The sequence below is a fragment of the Cryptomeria japonica genome, chromosome 4, assembly GCF_030272615.1.
Source record: "Cryptomeria japonica chromosome 4, Sugi_1.0, whole genome shotgun sequence".
Lineage (NCBI taxonomy): Eukaryota > Viridiplantae > Streptophyta > Pinopsida > Cupressales > Cupressaceae > Cryptomeria > Cryptomeria japonica.
Genome location: NC_081408.1, coordinates 386,176,190 through 386,191,891, shown reverse-complemented (window position 1 = coordinate 386,191,891; position 15,702 = coordinate 386,176,190).

The following is a 15,702-nucleotide window of genomic DNA, read 5'->3' as shown; positions in this document are numbered from 1 at the left end:
CACAATATGCATTATCATTCCACCAATGCGGCTTTACCAATGGTTCTGCCTTGATATCTGGTAACTTGATAAATTTTTCTTGTAATAATTGTTTCATTACTGACTCAATAGGCTCTCCCAATGGCGTAAATTGTCGAGGAGGTCCATTTCTTGATCGGAAAGGTTTTTGTTGCTGATTTTGTTGCTGACCTTGTTGTTGATTATATTGTTGAGTAACATTGCTTTCTGGTGTTTGATTTTGTTCCATAGTTGACATATTAGGAGCACTCAATTTCTTGATTGTGAAGGGGGGTTGATTTGCATTCACCTCTCTTGCGTTAACAACTCCATCATTAGTGACATTCTTGTTTCTGTACAAAAATCTATTTCTATCCCCTGAATTGTTTGTGTTGTCACTGTCTTTGTTGAGCTTAATGATTCCCTTAGCTACAAGAGCAGTTTCAATGTTCATCCCTTTCTTAATGAGTTTCTCAATGGTACTAGGAATTTTCAATTTGAGTTCATACATCATTTCTGGGACCAAATTTTGAATAAATAAGTTCACTTGTTGTTCTTCAGGTATATCTAGGGAAGAATGACTATACAAGCTTCGCCATCGTTGCAAGAAAGTCACTAATGGTTCACCTTGCTTTTGCTTGGTGTTGCATAAATCTAACATGGTCACGTCACTGTCAATGTTGAATGTGAAGTAAGATATAAACTTTTGAGCCAATTCCGACCAAGTCTTTATATTTCCTGGCAGATGCGAATACCAATCCATGGCTTGTCCTGTGAGACTTCGTGCGGACAAGCGCATTAAATATGTTTCCTCATAACTCACTTCAGTACATGCCGTGAAAAATGCTCGAATATGGTCTTTTGGATTGCCATTCCCTTTATATTTCTCAAAATTAGGTGCCTCAAAATGCTTAGGGAAGGGAGGCATGTACAAACTCTTGTCAAATGGATTAGGACATAAATCTTGATCTGTGTACAACTTCTTTGTTCCTTTGGTTTCCAATGTGTCAACTTGTCGTTGCAACTTCTCAAGTTGTTGTGCAAATGTGTTAGGTAGTGAAGATTTTGGAAGTTCATCATTTACTCTTGGGTGTACGCTTTGTCGATACATCCTATTTTCCATTGGCTGTTGATGCTCAGAAATTGCTGTCTTTGGTGTCTCTAGCATATAATGTTCTTGGTACACCTCTTGTTGTGGTGGTTGTGCCATGCCTTGATATTGACCTTGTTGCTGTGCTTCTTGTGGTGGAATCATCATTTGTAGCCTAGGTTGATATTGCAATTGAGGGTGTTGTTGATATTGCACAGACGTCAATTGCGGTTGTGAAGTATGATAACCTATTTGTCTTGGCCCATATTGAGGCACATGTTGTTGTCGATGCTGACGAATCAGAATTTGCTGACTTTGTGCCAATTGTTGTTGTCTTGATGTAAATCCCATCATTTGCAAAAAACTTTGTTTGGGAGGTTTTTGTTGTTTCTCCTTAAGATGGGGTATGGCACTTGCATTGACTTGCTATGTTGTTTGTCCAATCCATTGTGGTGTTTGCAAGTTTGCATTAGCTTGTAATGGTGCAGAGGGCGCTGCAACTTGTTGTCAAATGCGATATTGTTGTTGTTGTGCATTGTTTGTTTGCACATTTGATTGTACCTTTTGTGTATTACTCAATTGTTGCAACATTTGCTATTGGTACAAACCACTATCTGTAGCTCTTTGTGTCACCATTATTGAAGGATCTGTCACAATAGTTTGAATAATAGGTACTTGAGTATTTGGCAAATATATTGAACTTAATGGGACATAGGAACTTTGTTGCATTGTGGAATTGATTTGGACATTGGTGAGATCAGGCATTCCAGTCATAAAGCTTTCTTGCATCTTGGATTTTGATCCAATTTTATGCATGCGAGGAACCACTTCTTGTTGAGGGACAACTATCAATATTTGTGTGGTCCTCATTTGATCTTGTGTTACAGGTGTTGTGTTAAATAATGGATTATTTATTGTTTCAAATGGTGACTTTTGAGGAATAGTCACTGTCAATGCCTTTGAAGCACGTTTACTCATCAAGGTAGGTTGAGTTTCTTGTTGCACATTTTCTTCATTTAGATGTGGAGAGAAACTTAATAGCTCACCGCCTTGTTGTTTTTGCACATTGATTTGCTCACTTGAGGAGGTCACATTACTCATCATGTCAAGATATTTTTGTGGGAACATCTTAAAGACCTTGTTCAAGAATTTATCCATCTTTTTTGTCATCTTAGGGTCTTTAAGGAACATGTCAACATCATTGGAAGCATCGGAATCTGATGAAGAATCTGGTAAAACATTTGGATTTATTTTTTGTTGAATGCCTTGATCTGAACCAAATCCTTGTGAAAGAGTTTGTTCCTCATATAATGTTTGAATTTCATGTTGCAGGTTTGGTTGATTCCAATCAAAAGGTGCATTTCCCCTTGGTGTTGGTGGAACACTCCCATGTCCTAGTTTCATGGGTACAATCACTGGTTCATATAATGGAGGTGGTCCAAGTTGAACCATTCCATATGGTGGTAATGATGTGCTTGATGAATCTTCAATTTGTACTATTTGACTAGTTTGAAACTGTGAGTTTGATATGTTGTCAATGGGTTGATACGTTGGTTTGCCCATCTTCTTAGATTTTGACCTTGTTTCAATAGGCATGTCACTATGCAAATGCAATATTTTTGAAAATTTTCAAGGATAATATATGATATGCAACTAAATGCAAACTAAATAGATGAGAATGCAATCTATGGCAAGAATGCGACCTATGTTTTTGTTGTTTTTTCAAGATTTTGAAAAACTTTTTGGAATGCAATCTAAGAAAGAGACCCTTAGGAAATTGAAATGACATCTAGACCTCAAAGGACAAAAGGACCAAGTGACAAAAGGACAAAATGACAATGTCTCCCCTATATGCTTGGATACTAAGCTAGGTTTGACCAAATGACATGGATGACAAAAAGACAAAAGTTTGATAAGGTCTAGAATTCCTAACAATGACTTGGGGTTTATTCAAAGATTTGGATTACTCAAGTATGACAAAACCTAGTTTTTGAGACTACATGCAAAGGGACAATTACTATGCAAATGACCTTAATATGATATGATAATGACCTAAGCTTAATGAAGAGACCTAGTGTATGCAAATGTGACCTAATGTTATGAGGACAAGGATGCAAATGCAAATGTATGACAATGTCAACCTAAGACAAAACCTAAGGTTGAATTGTGAAATGGTATTACTCTAATGCAAGAAGACACATGCAAATGGATGACCCTTATTGATATGCAAAGGAGTATGACCTAGGTGAAACCTAACCTTGGTAATTGACAATGAATTTGCAAAATGTAAACCTAGGATGAACCTAAATCTAAGTGACATGAATGTTGAGACAAGATTTTGAAAAATGTTTGACAACCATGTTTGAAGTTGTTTTGAACTTTGTTGAATGAAATACTCTTGTGTTTAACCTTGTTTTGAATCAATTTGTCTTGTTTTTTGAAATGAGACACAACTCAACTTTTGACAAGCAAAGAAGACAAGATATTTTAACTTAGACTCAAGACAATCATGCTCATTCACACATATCTTATGGTAGGTAAGGACAGTAGGTACTTGAGAGGTAGACTCGTTATGAGATTCAAGGAGAATACATAGATGCTTGACCCCACGGGCTCCCCTCCATGGCACTCACTTCTTAGAGAAGCCAAGCATCAGTCCCCATGGAAATCTCCCTATGGCGAACTTAGTATCTCTTCCAGGTATCCAAACTCCTCCTTCTCAAGCAACTAGAAGGATTTTTGGCCTCTAAATACAAGGTGTTTAATAAGGATTTTGTTAAGCATTACTCCTTGGTGTCATGCAAGCGTGATTGAGACATAAGTCCACCAAGATACCAAACAAATGTAGTCATACAAGCATGATTTTGACCATGAGGCCCTACTTAGATGCTGATATGAGAAAGAGTCCAAGGGTCATCACTTCCCAAGTAACTATGATTCCCACGTAACCCTTCCTTCAAAGCTTTCACCCATCAGGTATTTATTTGTAGTGAGTTAGAATGCCAAGGTACTCTAGCTGTACTCACTTTGGGTCATTCCCTTCTCACAATTGTCACTTGCTTGCAAAAGAAAGCAAATGGTCAGGAAGGCAGGCCCTCTAAAGGTAACAAAGAATCCAAAACATGAGAATGGTATCGAAGATCTGGATTTTTGATCACCCTAAGAAGGATGAGAGCATACTCTCCTACTCCAATGTCAAACTCGACAAACAAAGTAAACACATGTTCATTACATCCTACTTAGCAAACATACTAGGTGCCTAATTATGATACACAAACACAAAGTTCGGTTGGAATACAAGGCAACCTGCAAAATCACTAAGTTAGAAGTTTGATTTGTTTGGTCTTTGACTAGTGAACCTGCATAAGATTTGTTAGTAGTTTCATTTTTGTCTTTGCCATGCATAATGCCAATGTGTTGCACAGAGAATCAGTACCAAAGAAGACTAGAATACCAGAACAGAATGCAAAACAAAGTAATTTGCAAGTAAAAACACTGATTTTCACCTCTATTTCTGGCCTTACACAGGCGTAGAATGTCTTGACACAGGCGTAGAATGCATTGACACAGGCTCAGAATGCATTGAAATAGGCACAAAATGCATTGAAATAGGCGTAGATCCCTTGACACAGGCGTAGATCCCTCCTACACAGGCGCAGAAGTGCCCAGAAAGCCCTGAATTGCCCCATTTCTTGAGTTTTCACCTGCAAATCAGCTCAAAAGGCACTCAAAACATGGTTAAATGGTTAGTTTCATGTCGGGTTCACCAATTATTGTAGATAGGAATTTGGAAATCATCAAAGCAAATAGCAAATTTAAACTAGTTCAATCACAAAACTAGATTGCAATGATAACAAAACCTACAAACATTCAATAGAGATATGGAAATAAAACATTCAATTCAAATGCAAACCATCACAAATGTGGATGTCTCCTCCATGATTCTCCATTGTCCTTCTTTCTCCTTCAAATTGGTTTGTTTTGTGGATCTCACCTATAAGTGCATAAGCATAATATGAAAGCAAGATTGACAAGACGACAACGTAAGAATACTAGAAGCATGATTGATTCGGGGATCCTGATTGAAGAAATTCATCCAATTTATAGATAAATTGGAGAAAAGACAAGATTAGCATGAAATTGATTCAAATGGAAATTCAAATCAAGAATAGCAAAATTATGACAAGTGTATGACAAATTGCTATGCAAGGAGCTATGACAATTTATGACAATTTATGACAAATTTGTATGCAAGAACTATGACAAGAATTTGAAATAGAAATAGACATTAGAAGAAATTAGAAAATTAGGTTAGAAATGATGACTTGGAAATTAGGATAAAAATTAGAAAATTAGGAATTAGGAGAAATTAGTAAATTGGAAAATTAGGTAAATTAATTAATAATTTTTCATTCATTAATTAATTCACAAAGAGAGGAGGAATTAGTTAGCCAATTAAATAAATATTTAATTGTGACAAGAAGACTTAGGATAAATAAATAAATTATTTAACCTAGAGGGAAAATGACAAACAAGGTTAAATGAATAAATCATCAAACCTTAGAAGATGAATTAGAAATGTAAGGATGACAATTAGGTCTTGACTAAAGATAATTGATGTCGATTCGATCATGATTCTGATTAACAAAGGACCAATGCAGACAAACGATTGAGATTGGTTGACAAACTGACCAAGATTGATAAAGAGACCAAATTGAGAGGCGCCAATTGATGAGGAACAATGACTAATTGATCCAAATTGACATGATTGAAAAGGACAACGATCGATAACAAATCGATCACAAAATTGATGAGATTGACAAGAACAACGATCGATGACAAATCAAGCACAAAATGACGAGATTGAAAAGGATGAGGATCGATGATGAATTGATCGCAAGATGACAAGATTGACAAGAGGACAAAACCCTAATCCATCATCGATTAGGATTGACGATGTCCAAAATGATGATAAATAAGCATGCACCATGATGCAACAGGATAAGATGGACCAAAATCATGACTGAAGATTGCTATTGACAAGACCTAATTCAAAAGCGAGAAAAATGAGGAATGCAGAAGAAGGACTCGATGCTCACAAATGATAAAGACCAAGTGCGCAACATAGAAGAAATGTTAATGCAACGCAAAAACCCTAAAATAAGGCAATGCGCAAATGTTAAAGTATGACTTCGCAAGCATTGACCATTTTTAGATGTCTATAGATATGAATATTGCGAGATGAGTCATGTCCAATGATAGAACAAACCATCTGGGACTTAGGGGAATCATAAGTAGGACAATGAAGCTCTTCCACTAGGAATTCATAGCAGAACTCAAATTCTTGTAGCTGTGGTATAGATACCAATATAGCCATAGCATCTGCTGCTATGTTTGCTGATCTAGGAATCTACTAAAATGATACAAAGGTAAAGTATTTCTTAAAGTCATCAACCATTCTTTTATAAGAAATTAGTTTTTCATCCCGAGTTTGATATATATCATTGATCTAGTTGATTATTAGTTGAGAGTTTCCATAGATGTATAACTCAATAACTTTCCATTCATTATCTAGTTTGATTCCATTTACTAAGGCTTCATATTCTGCAGTATTGTTTATACAAAGAAAGAGGATCTTGTATGCCTTTGGGATTGAGTGTCTTTTGAGAAGTGATAAAAAGAATTCCAGCACCAGAACCTTGTTGAGTAAAAGATCCATCAAAGAACATTTTCTAGGGTCGCTAAGTAAAGATGCAATATGGATTTATCTGGAAATTCTATGTGCAAAGGTTGATTGTCTTTAAGCAGAGCATCAATAAGTTGATCTGGAATGACTTGTCCTTTGATAGCTTTGCATTCTTCATATTCAATGTCAAATTTTGTATCATAACCCACTTAGCCAATCTCCCTGTAAGCATTGCCTTTCTTAGAAGAAATTTGAGTGGATCAATCTTAGCCACCAGTTTGATAGAATGTGCTAGCATGTAATGTCTTAATTTCTGTGATGCAAAGACCAATGCCAGACAAGCTTTCTCAATGATAGTGTAGTTCATCTCATAGGATACCAACATCTCACTAATATAGTATATAGGTTGTTCCTTTTTATTCTCATCTTGTTGAGCCAAAAGTACCCCCTGTGATGTATCAGTAGCTGATATGTCGAGAATCAAGGGTTTGTCTTGAATCAGTGGCATTAAGATAGGTGGATTAGAAAGATATTTCTTGATCTGCTTTAGGTGTTGTTCACAGTCTTCAGCCAAGTTGTATGTAACTCCTTTCCATAAAGCTTTTGTGAATGGTTGAGCTTTATCTACTATCTAAAAAATGAAGCATCTTATTGATTGGAGCTACCCTTGTAGAGTCCTCATTTGACTGACATTCTTTGGAGGTGGAATTTTCATTATAGCTTTAACTTTTTCTGGATCCACTTCAATTCCTTTTTCTGAAACAATGTATCCTAGCAGATTACCAGATGTTACTCCAAATGCACATTTCTTAGGATTTAGTCTGAGTTTAAATTTTTCCATCCTGTCTAAGATTGGACCCGGTTCTGAGAGACATGTTGACCTTTTCATAGATTTGAGTAGGGTATCATCGACATAGTCCTCCATGTTTTTGTGCATCATATCATGAAAGATAATTGTTATAGCTTTTTGATAAGTGGTGCCCTCATTATTTAAGCCAAAGGGAATCACATTCTAGCAGAAAGTTCCCCATGAAGAGGTGAATGTTGTTTTCTCTTGATCCTCAGGTGCAATTTTGATCTGATTGTATCCCAAAAACCCATCCATCAGAGATTACATTTCATAGCCAACAGTCATGTCCACTATTTTGTCTATGTTAGGCAGTGAAAAATTATATTTTGGACATGCTTTGTTTAAATAAATGAAATCTGTGAAAACACGTATTGATTTGTCAGGTTTGGAAATAGGTACAATATTATATATCCACTTAGCATAATCAATTGCTTTGATGAATCCAACTTTTAGTAATTTTTCTAGCTCAGCCTTAACAAGTAATGCAATATGAGGATGCATCTTTCGAAGTTTTTTCTTGACAGGTTTAACCCCAAGAGCGATAGTCGAAAGGGTGCATTATGAGGTCAAGATCAAAAACCAACATATCAGTTGTTTACACATAAAAATGGATATGAGCGATTAAATAAATATTTTATATTTATTTAATAATTATTTTTCTATTAAATAGTTAATTTGAAAAGATTAATTTATTTAATTTCATGTCCTTCTATTAATTAATTTAATTGAAATGTTAATTAATTAATTCATTTATCCTTTTCCTCTAATCAATTAATTAAATATCTAATATTTAATTATTCCTTCAATCAATAAATATCTAATATTTAATGGTTATTCCTCTATCCCATAGTCTCAATTATTAAATGATTTCTTAAAATGATTTAATTTCATTTTCCAACTCATTCTTCCATCTCCACCTCATTTTTTCTTTGCCAACTCATCAATCATGTGGCTAAAGATATTAATATTTCTTAAATATTAATTCATCATTTATCTCCAACCTCCAAAATTAATGAAATATTGTGTACGTACACATATTTCTTAACCTTCTTTTATATTCTCTCCAACATCCCTATATCTTAGGAAGGACTTGAGTCCACTTGTCCTCTCATGCCTAATTCTTCTCCAACTATCCCTAGATTCCCTCAGTCAGCAACCCAGTCAAGGTGAGATGAGTGACACTTGTCTTCTCCTTCCCCCTTTCTCTCAACCTTCACCTTTTCTCACAAACGTCCAAATCTACAAATCTGATCATGATTGTTGATCTAGGCCACATCATCTTATCCTCTCAAAGTCTATAAAATCAGGAGTTTGAGTTGAGAAAGAGTTAGTCTTCAAGTGAGTTTTCAAGTTAACCATTTGGGAAAACTTATGCATCCGTGAGTTTTAATCTTGAAGAAATTAACATAATCATTTAGCATTTCTCAAATAGCATAATCATTTAGCATTTCTCAAATAGCATAATCATTTAGCATTGTATATCATAGTATCAGTTCAGTTATTAGTCCATTCTTCATATGCCATCTTGGAAGCTATCAGTGCTTGTCTGAGAGCATATCATATGCAACCAGGAACAATGGAGTTAGGACACAATGAGACTTAAATCATGAAGGTAAAAATAATGTTTTTATTTTAAATATTCATTTCATGTAGTTTCATTGGTTGAATTTGGATTTCCTGTAGCATTTCCTTTGTATTTTGTGAAACTAACATGTTGCAGGTAGTATTTTGATGATGAAATTCAAGTTGACACATTTTGGGGCCCACCGTGGGGCTGGAGCCTCGCATATATCTTTCTAATATCCTGTCTAGTTCTCATAAAAACAAATTTAACACATTTGTAATCCAGATTCATGCTTATGTGAGTTTTGACAGTGCTTTTATTTAATAGGTTAGCGCTTTTGTCCTTCAGGTTAGCGCATTTGTCATTTAGGTTAGTTCTTATGTCTGCAAATCAACGCATTTAATCCTCAGAGAAGCACTTTTGTCCTGCAAGTTAACGCATGTGTCATTTTGGTTAGCACTTTTGTTAGTGATTTATCACTTCTTAGTTCACAGAGCAACACTTTTGTATTGTAGGTGAGCGCTTTTGTCCTTTAGGTTAGCGCTTTCGAGGTGAAAAACAACACATTTGTTAGGATAGCATTTTTATTTGCAACTGACAAAATTTTCTTGTTGGTCCAAATGTCCAAGAATTGAAATTTTCAAACTACTGACATGTCTATGTGCAGGATTGTTTTTAAGCAAATTTCATGCATTTCCTCACCTAGTTAATTAAGAGTTCTATTTTGGAAAGTAACACATCATATCTTTCTCATTTAGCTTAACTAAGGGGATAAATTGACAACATGTAACTTGTATTTTGAGTGACTTCTTTAAAGTAGTTGCACATAGATTTTAGAAGGCTAAAATAAACTTGTGTTTTTCGTGCTTGATAAAGTAGTAGGTAAGTATGCTCTCACCCTCATACGGTGATTAGAAAACCAGACCTACTTTATTTTATGTGTAACCTTTAGATGGCCTACCTTCCCGAGCTACACTGAGGGAGCCAGTGAGAGGGGAACGAACCAAAGTGGAAACGGGTTAATACCGAGTCCTTCCAATCCACTCTAAATAAATCATGTTTGTGATGAAAGTCACAAGCAACATGTGCTGATAAGTTCATACCGACACTATGTTTCACCATAAACTCTATGGAGCATAACCTCTATAGGCTGGGAACCTTTTGTATTTACAGAGCTGAAAGTCCCACATGTATGGCCACATGACCGAAAGCCTTTACTAAAAACCACTTGTACTAGTTGCCAAAATCCTTCTATTTGTTGGCGCAGGAGGTTGGACCTCTGAAGCGGCTCACACACATACGGTTTTTAGTAGAGATATAAAGATTTTTATGGGAAGTTTTCATGGAAACAGGTGCTTGGCTGCTCCAGAGAAGTGAGTGCCGAGGGTGGAGCCAGTGGGGTCAAGAATCTAAATATCCGCTTTGAATAAGCGTAGCCTCGGGGGAAACCCCATGTGAGATTCAACAATTATTATCTCAGCCTGCCATAAGATTTGTACTTTCTTGTGCATTTTGTTTTTCAAACATTGTGTCTTCTATGTCTATAACATGCTCAGAATGGTAAAAAATTGAAGAAAGTCATCATCTAAAAATGAGCAAAAAATCCAACAACTTGCTGAAAAATTTGAAAAGAATTCTTGAAACATAGTTAGAATAGCGCTTTCAAGCAACAAAATAGCGATTTTATCCCATAAGTTAACACTTTTTACCATAAAAGTTAGCACAGAGGCTTTTCCACATCCGAAACAAAGCATATCGAACCAAAATTTCAAAGTCAGTATCAAAACACTTCTTGAGTAGATTTGTCTTTAAACTATCACATATTTTCAAACTAGTTCAATAACTGGGTCATGAATCCAACATGCTATTTCCAAAAGGTTTCCATAAGCATAAAAAATTCAACAAGCTATTGATTCATACATCTTAAGTGCAAAAATCAACATCATTGTTAGTTTCTCATCAGGATATATCAAACCCTCTATTACAAAACTTGATCAATCCACCTTGTGTTTATTATCTTGGATATATCTTTCCTATTTTGAACCTAGGTTATATCAAAATCAGAATTGCACCCACATTGAAATCAAGCAAACTTGTAAACTATCATATGCTTATATGACTTTTAAGTATCGCCTTAAGAAAAGAAAACCCAATTATAAAGCTACTCAGAAAAGAATAATATTCTTATATATCAATCACAAGATCTTATTAAAATATAGGACATTCTTACACCGTTTTTGTCACTATTTATGTGGTTGCGGGATAGAATTTGACAGAGAAATTTTGCAAGGATGTTCTTTTCAACAAAGAGACACTTTATCCCAACGAACAAACAATAGTGGTAAAATCAACAAAGCATACCTTCCTAAACCAATAATTACCTATTGAGTTGTCTTTAGAAAACTTAAAAAATTTCAAAACAATCACATGCCAGTTTGGACTAGAGTTCAATACAAACAACTCAGAAAACAAAAAAAACAAATGGAAGAAGAAGATAATTCAACATTCCACACTTTTGGGTATACGACTGTTGATGAAGAAGCGGTCAATAACACCATTAGAGACCTTGAGAAAGATTTCAAATTTGATAGACTAATGGAAAATTTATTATCAAAGCAAAAAGAAAAATATCTTTTGATGTTGGCAAAATCAGGAGCTAAATTGCCACAAGACTTTAACATAGAAGGCTTGAAACAAGATGCTGAGACAAGTAATACTCAAAACACAGATGATCCAAATAACAAAGATATAAACAAAGAGAGTCATGAAGAGACGAGAAAAGAACACGATGACACAAGAAGAGAGTGTAGTGATAGAAGAATTTACGAAGAGACAAGGAGAAACCGTATGGATAATCCATTGTTAAATCTCACTCAGCAAATGCAAACTCTACAACAACAGATACAAGATATGCAAAATGGAACAAGCTCCAAGAAGTATTCGTTGGAAGATATATGCCTGTATCCTTTTGATAAAAGTTTGAATATGATACCATTTCCACAACATTGTGAGATCCCTAAATATGACAAATGCAATTGAAAATCTGATCCTCAAGATCACATTAGGGAATTTTGTACTATGAGTATAGAATTTGCACATGATGAAACTTACCTGATGTGTCTTTTCCCTAGGAGTTTAAATGGACAATCAATGGAATGGTTTTCAAGATTACCATCCGGAATCAAATCTTTTGAAGAACTCGTGAATAGATTTATTTCACAATACTCCTACAATGTAAGAAATGAGATAACAATACTAGATTTATGTAATGTTAAACAAAAGAATGGTGAATCTTTTATGATCTTCTTGCAGAAATGGAAATGAATGTTTAATAGGTATCCAAAAGATGTACCTGATCAAGAAAAGATGGACATACTCATTGATAATCTTATCAATGAAATGAGTTATCTATTAAAAATACAATATCTTCCCTCTTTTGCCAAGATGATTGAGAAAATAACCATTAAAGCTTGTGATGACGAGGGGTGTTCTTCTAAAGGAACTGTGGTGTTACCAATCAAAATAGGACTTGTGAAAAGGGATACATTATGTCAGGTTCTAGATTTGAATCTCTCTTATAGAATTCTTCTAGGAAGGCCATGGATTCACAAAATGCAAGCAATTCCTTCTACATATCACCAATGTGTAAATTTTCCTCATGAGGGACAAGAGGTTACTATAATTGTAGACTCAAGCCAATATTGCAATAATTTGAAAACAACACAAGATACAAGAGTTCCACATAACAAAGAATCAGTATATCCTACCAAATAAATTCAAGGAAAGTTATGGGAAACCTTCGAGAAAAAGATCAAATTAAATGATGAAGGAATGGGAAAATATTCTTTGCATAATTTTCCACTTTCACCTAAATCATATGGAAAACCTATAAATATCCAACCAGGGATCTCATAAAAATCAAAACAAATGTTTAATGGAGCATTTGTTAGAGCTAGAACACTTGTAGAAGAAACTGAAGACAAGGAAATTCTTGGTTAGTTGTACAAAGATGAAAATGAAACTATAGCATCAACTGTAGAAGTCAATATTCCCATAGAACAATATGGAAATGGTTATAAGATCATGCAAACAATGGGATAGGAAGGAAAAAGACCAATTGGTAAGTGACATCAAGGTATTTCACACTAATACGTTTGGACTAGATTTCTGACTGAGGTTTCTGACAGAGAAGGTATATTGTGACCAAATTTGATTTTTTTTTGAAAAAATGCCCGAATTCGTCGGAATTCCAATGGACATTTGCCATTTGGTTTTGATGAAGAAGGCATTAGCAATGAATTTTTTTTTTTCAAAAAAGTGCTCAAGTTCGTCATAATTTTGACGACAACGACTATTACTTAAAAAAAAAGAAGAGGGCAAGTCATTTGTGCATTGAAATCCCGCGTAGGTGTCCGTGGTGACATCAACCCCCAACAAGATCAAACCCGCGTTGAAGGCATTTGTGCATTGCTTGCAATCCCACGCAAGAGGTAGATTCTTCACCTTAATTTCATGTTACAAAAAATATACCATTCAAGAGATTCTACAAGTTTTGCTTTTATACATGCTAGCTATGCCTGCATTCTTGTGGGATATTGACCGATTGTGGAAGAAACTCTTGGGGTATGAGAGATTCCTTTTTTATGGAAAAGATGTTAGGATATGAGACATGTGGTGGTTAATTGCCCTAGTTTTTGATGCAAATTGGTCAATCTCATATTCATATTGATTATCCAGTCTCAGGCCAGATAGCTCCTAGTCAAAGGTGTGGTTCCCTAAATGTGTAATACCCTATAGGAATCCATTCCTTGTAAAACCATAGAACTGTGATTGAGGAGTGAGCGTTCAATTTTGTCAGAGCAATCCCTTCCTCCCGTATATGTGTTGATTGATCATTATTGTATGAGCTAATATATAGGGCGGTGTCTACCTTTGGCTACTAAATCGATGGAGATCAAACCAACACACAAGAAAACAATGGGAATGAATATTATTCAAGTGATTTGCAACCTTCATTCAATGTTGTTCAGGCAAGCTTTTCTTTCTCTTGCCAGCCAACCTAACACACTCGACCTAGAAGCCCTAGGGAGATACAATTTAGCACAATCCTAACCTAGAAGGGGTGGACTGAAAATATCCAACCACACAACTTATCACTTTGTAATTAACATACAGTATAAAGCTAGTCTATATGACCCTCGAACCATTTTATTACTGTCTCGGGTTACCCTAGTTTAGGTTATTGGCAGTTTTTACTAAATCTTCTCTATTTTAGGGTATTGGCAACTATCTCTCCTTTTGCATAGTTTTAGGTGCCTTCTTTGGCTTCCTTGCAGCCTCAACCTCAAGGATCATCTTTTGCAAACTTACTTTCTTCAATACTCTCTTCTTTATCCTTTCAAATTTGAATTGTAGCCACTTAGGAACATCTAGATTCTCATCACTTTGGATGGAACGGTTCATGGTAGTTACAACCTACTTTGGCCTTTGTTCTTCATCTTGTTGCTTGTGCACCTAAGTTTAAAATTTTGGAGGAGTCATCTTGGGGGTGGGGGCCTAGATAGATCCTCTTTTTCTTGTTCTCCATGCTTCTTTGACTCCATATTCTAAGTTCCTTCTGACTTATATTTCATTTTCATGAGTCAACTTATAGTTCTATATTCAGTTATAGGCTAGTATCTTGTGTGTTGATTGTACCTCTTAGTTTGATAAGGTTTTGGGTGGAATTTAACCTCTAATTTTGAGGAAATTTTTTCCCTATAAATGTAATTTCAAAATTTATTTTGAGGGTCTAATAATTGATTGTTTAAGGTCCAAGTTTAGTAACACTCATTAGTGTGTTTTCTTTCAAAAGACATTTAGCAATAGGCTGTAGATTGAATACTTGTGCTTTTCTAGTATATTTTGAAGAATTAATGGAAATGAAGTTCATAGTTTGCAACGGTATTGGTAGTCTTTTTTGATTGCTTGGTATTCTTTTATTTCTTTCATTTTCCTTAGTCCTGAATTAATATTTACATTTATGAAACATCTTCTTTGTTATAATCAATTTGTGCATCTTTCGTGGTGATTGAGGTTAATAAGGAACATGTTAATGAATAGTAGTAGTTGTTCTAGAGCTTTACTTGGTCTCATTTTCATGTTAGAATTGACAATTTTGGCATGATAAATTATTTACATACAAGGTTATTTCTAGATTTTGTTGATAATGTGGATTTAGGTAATACTGATGATTCATTTTCTCGTAGCCTTGTTCTATCTTTTGCAATTTATTTTAACCTTTTAGCTTAGGCAGATTGAGAAATCGACATTTCAAGTTGATTTGTGACATTTTCCCCTTGAACAACTTGATTAGGAAATGATAAATTCTAAAGGTAAGCTAACTTAATTCAAGGGACTGAGATGGTATCCTACCATGAAAGATGATAGTTCTAAGCAAAATACTACCTAGTGATATGAAAGTTGATGCAAGATAGTAAGGACAAAAAGGAAATTTATTTTGAACTTTGACAAGA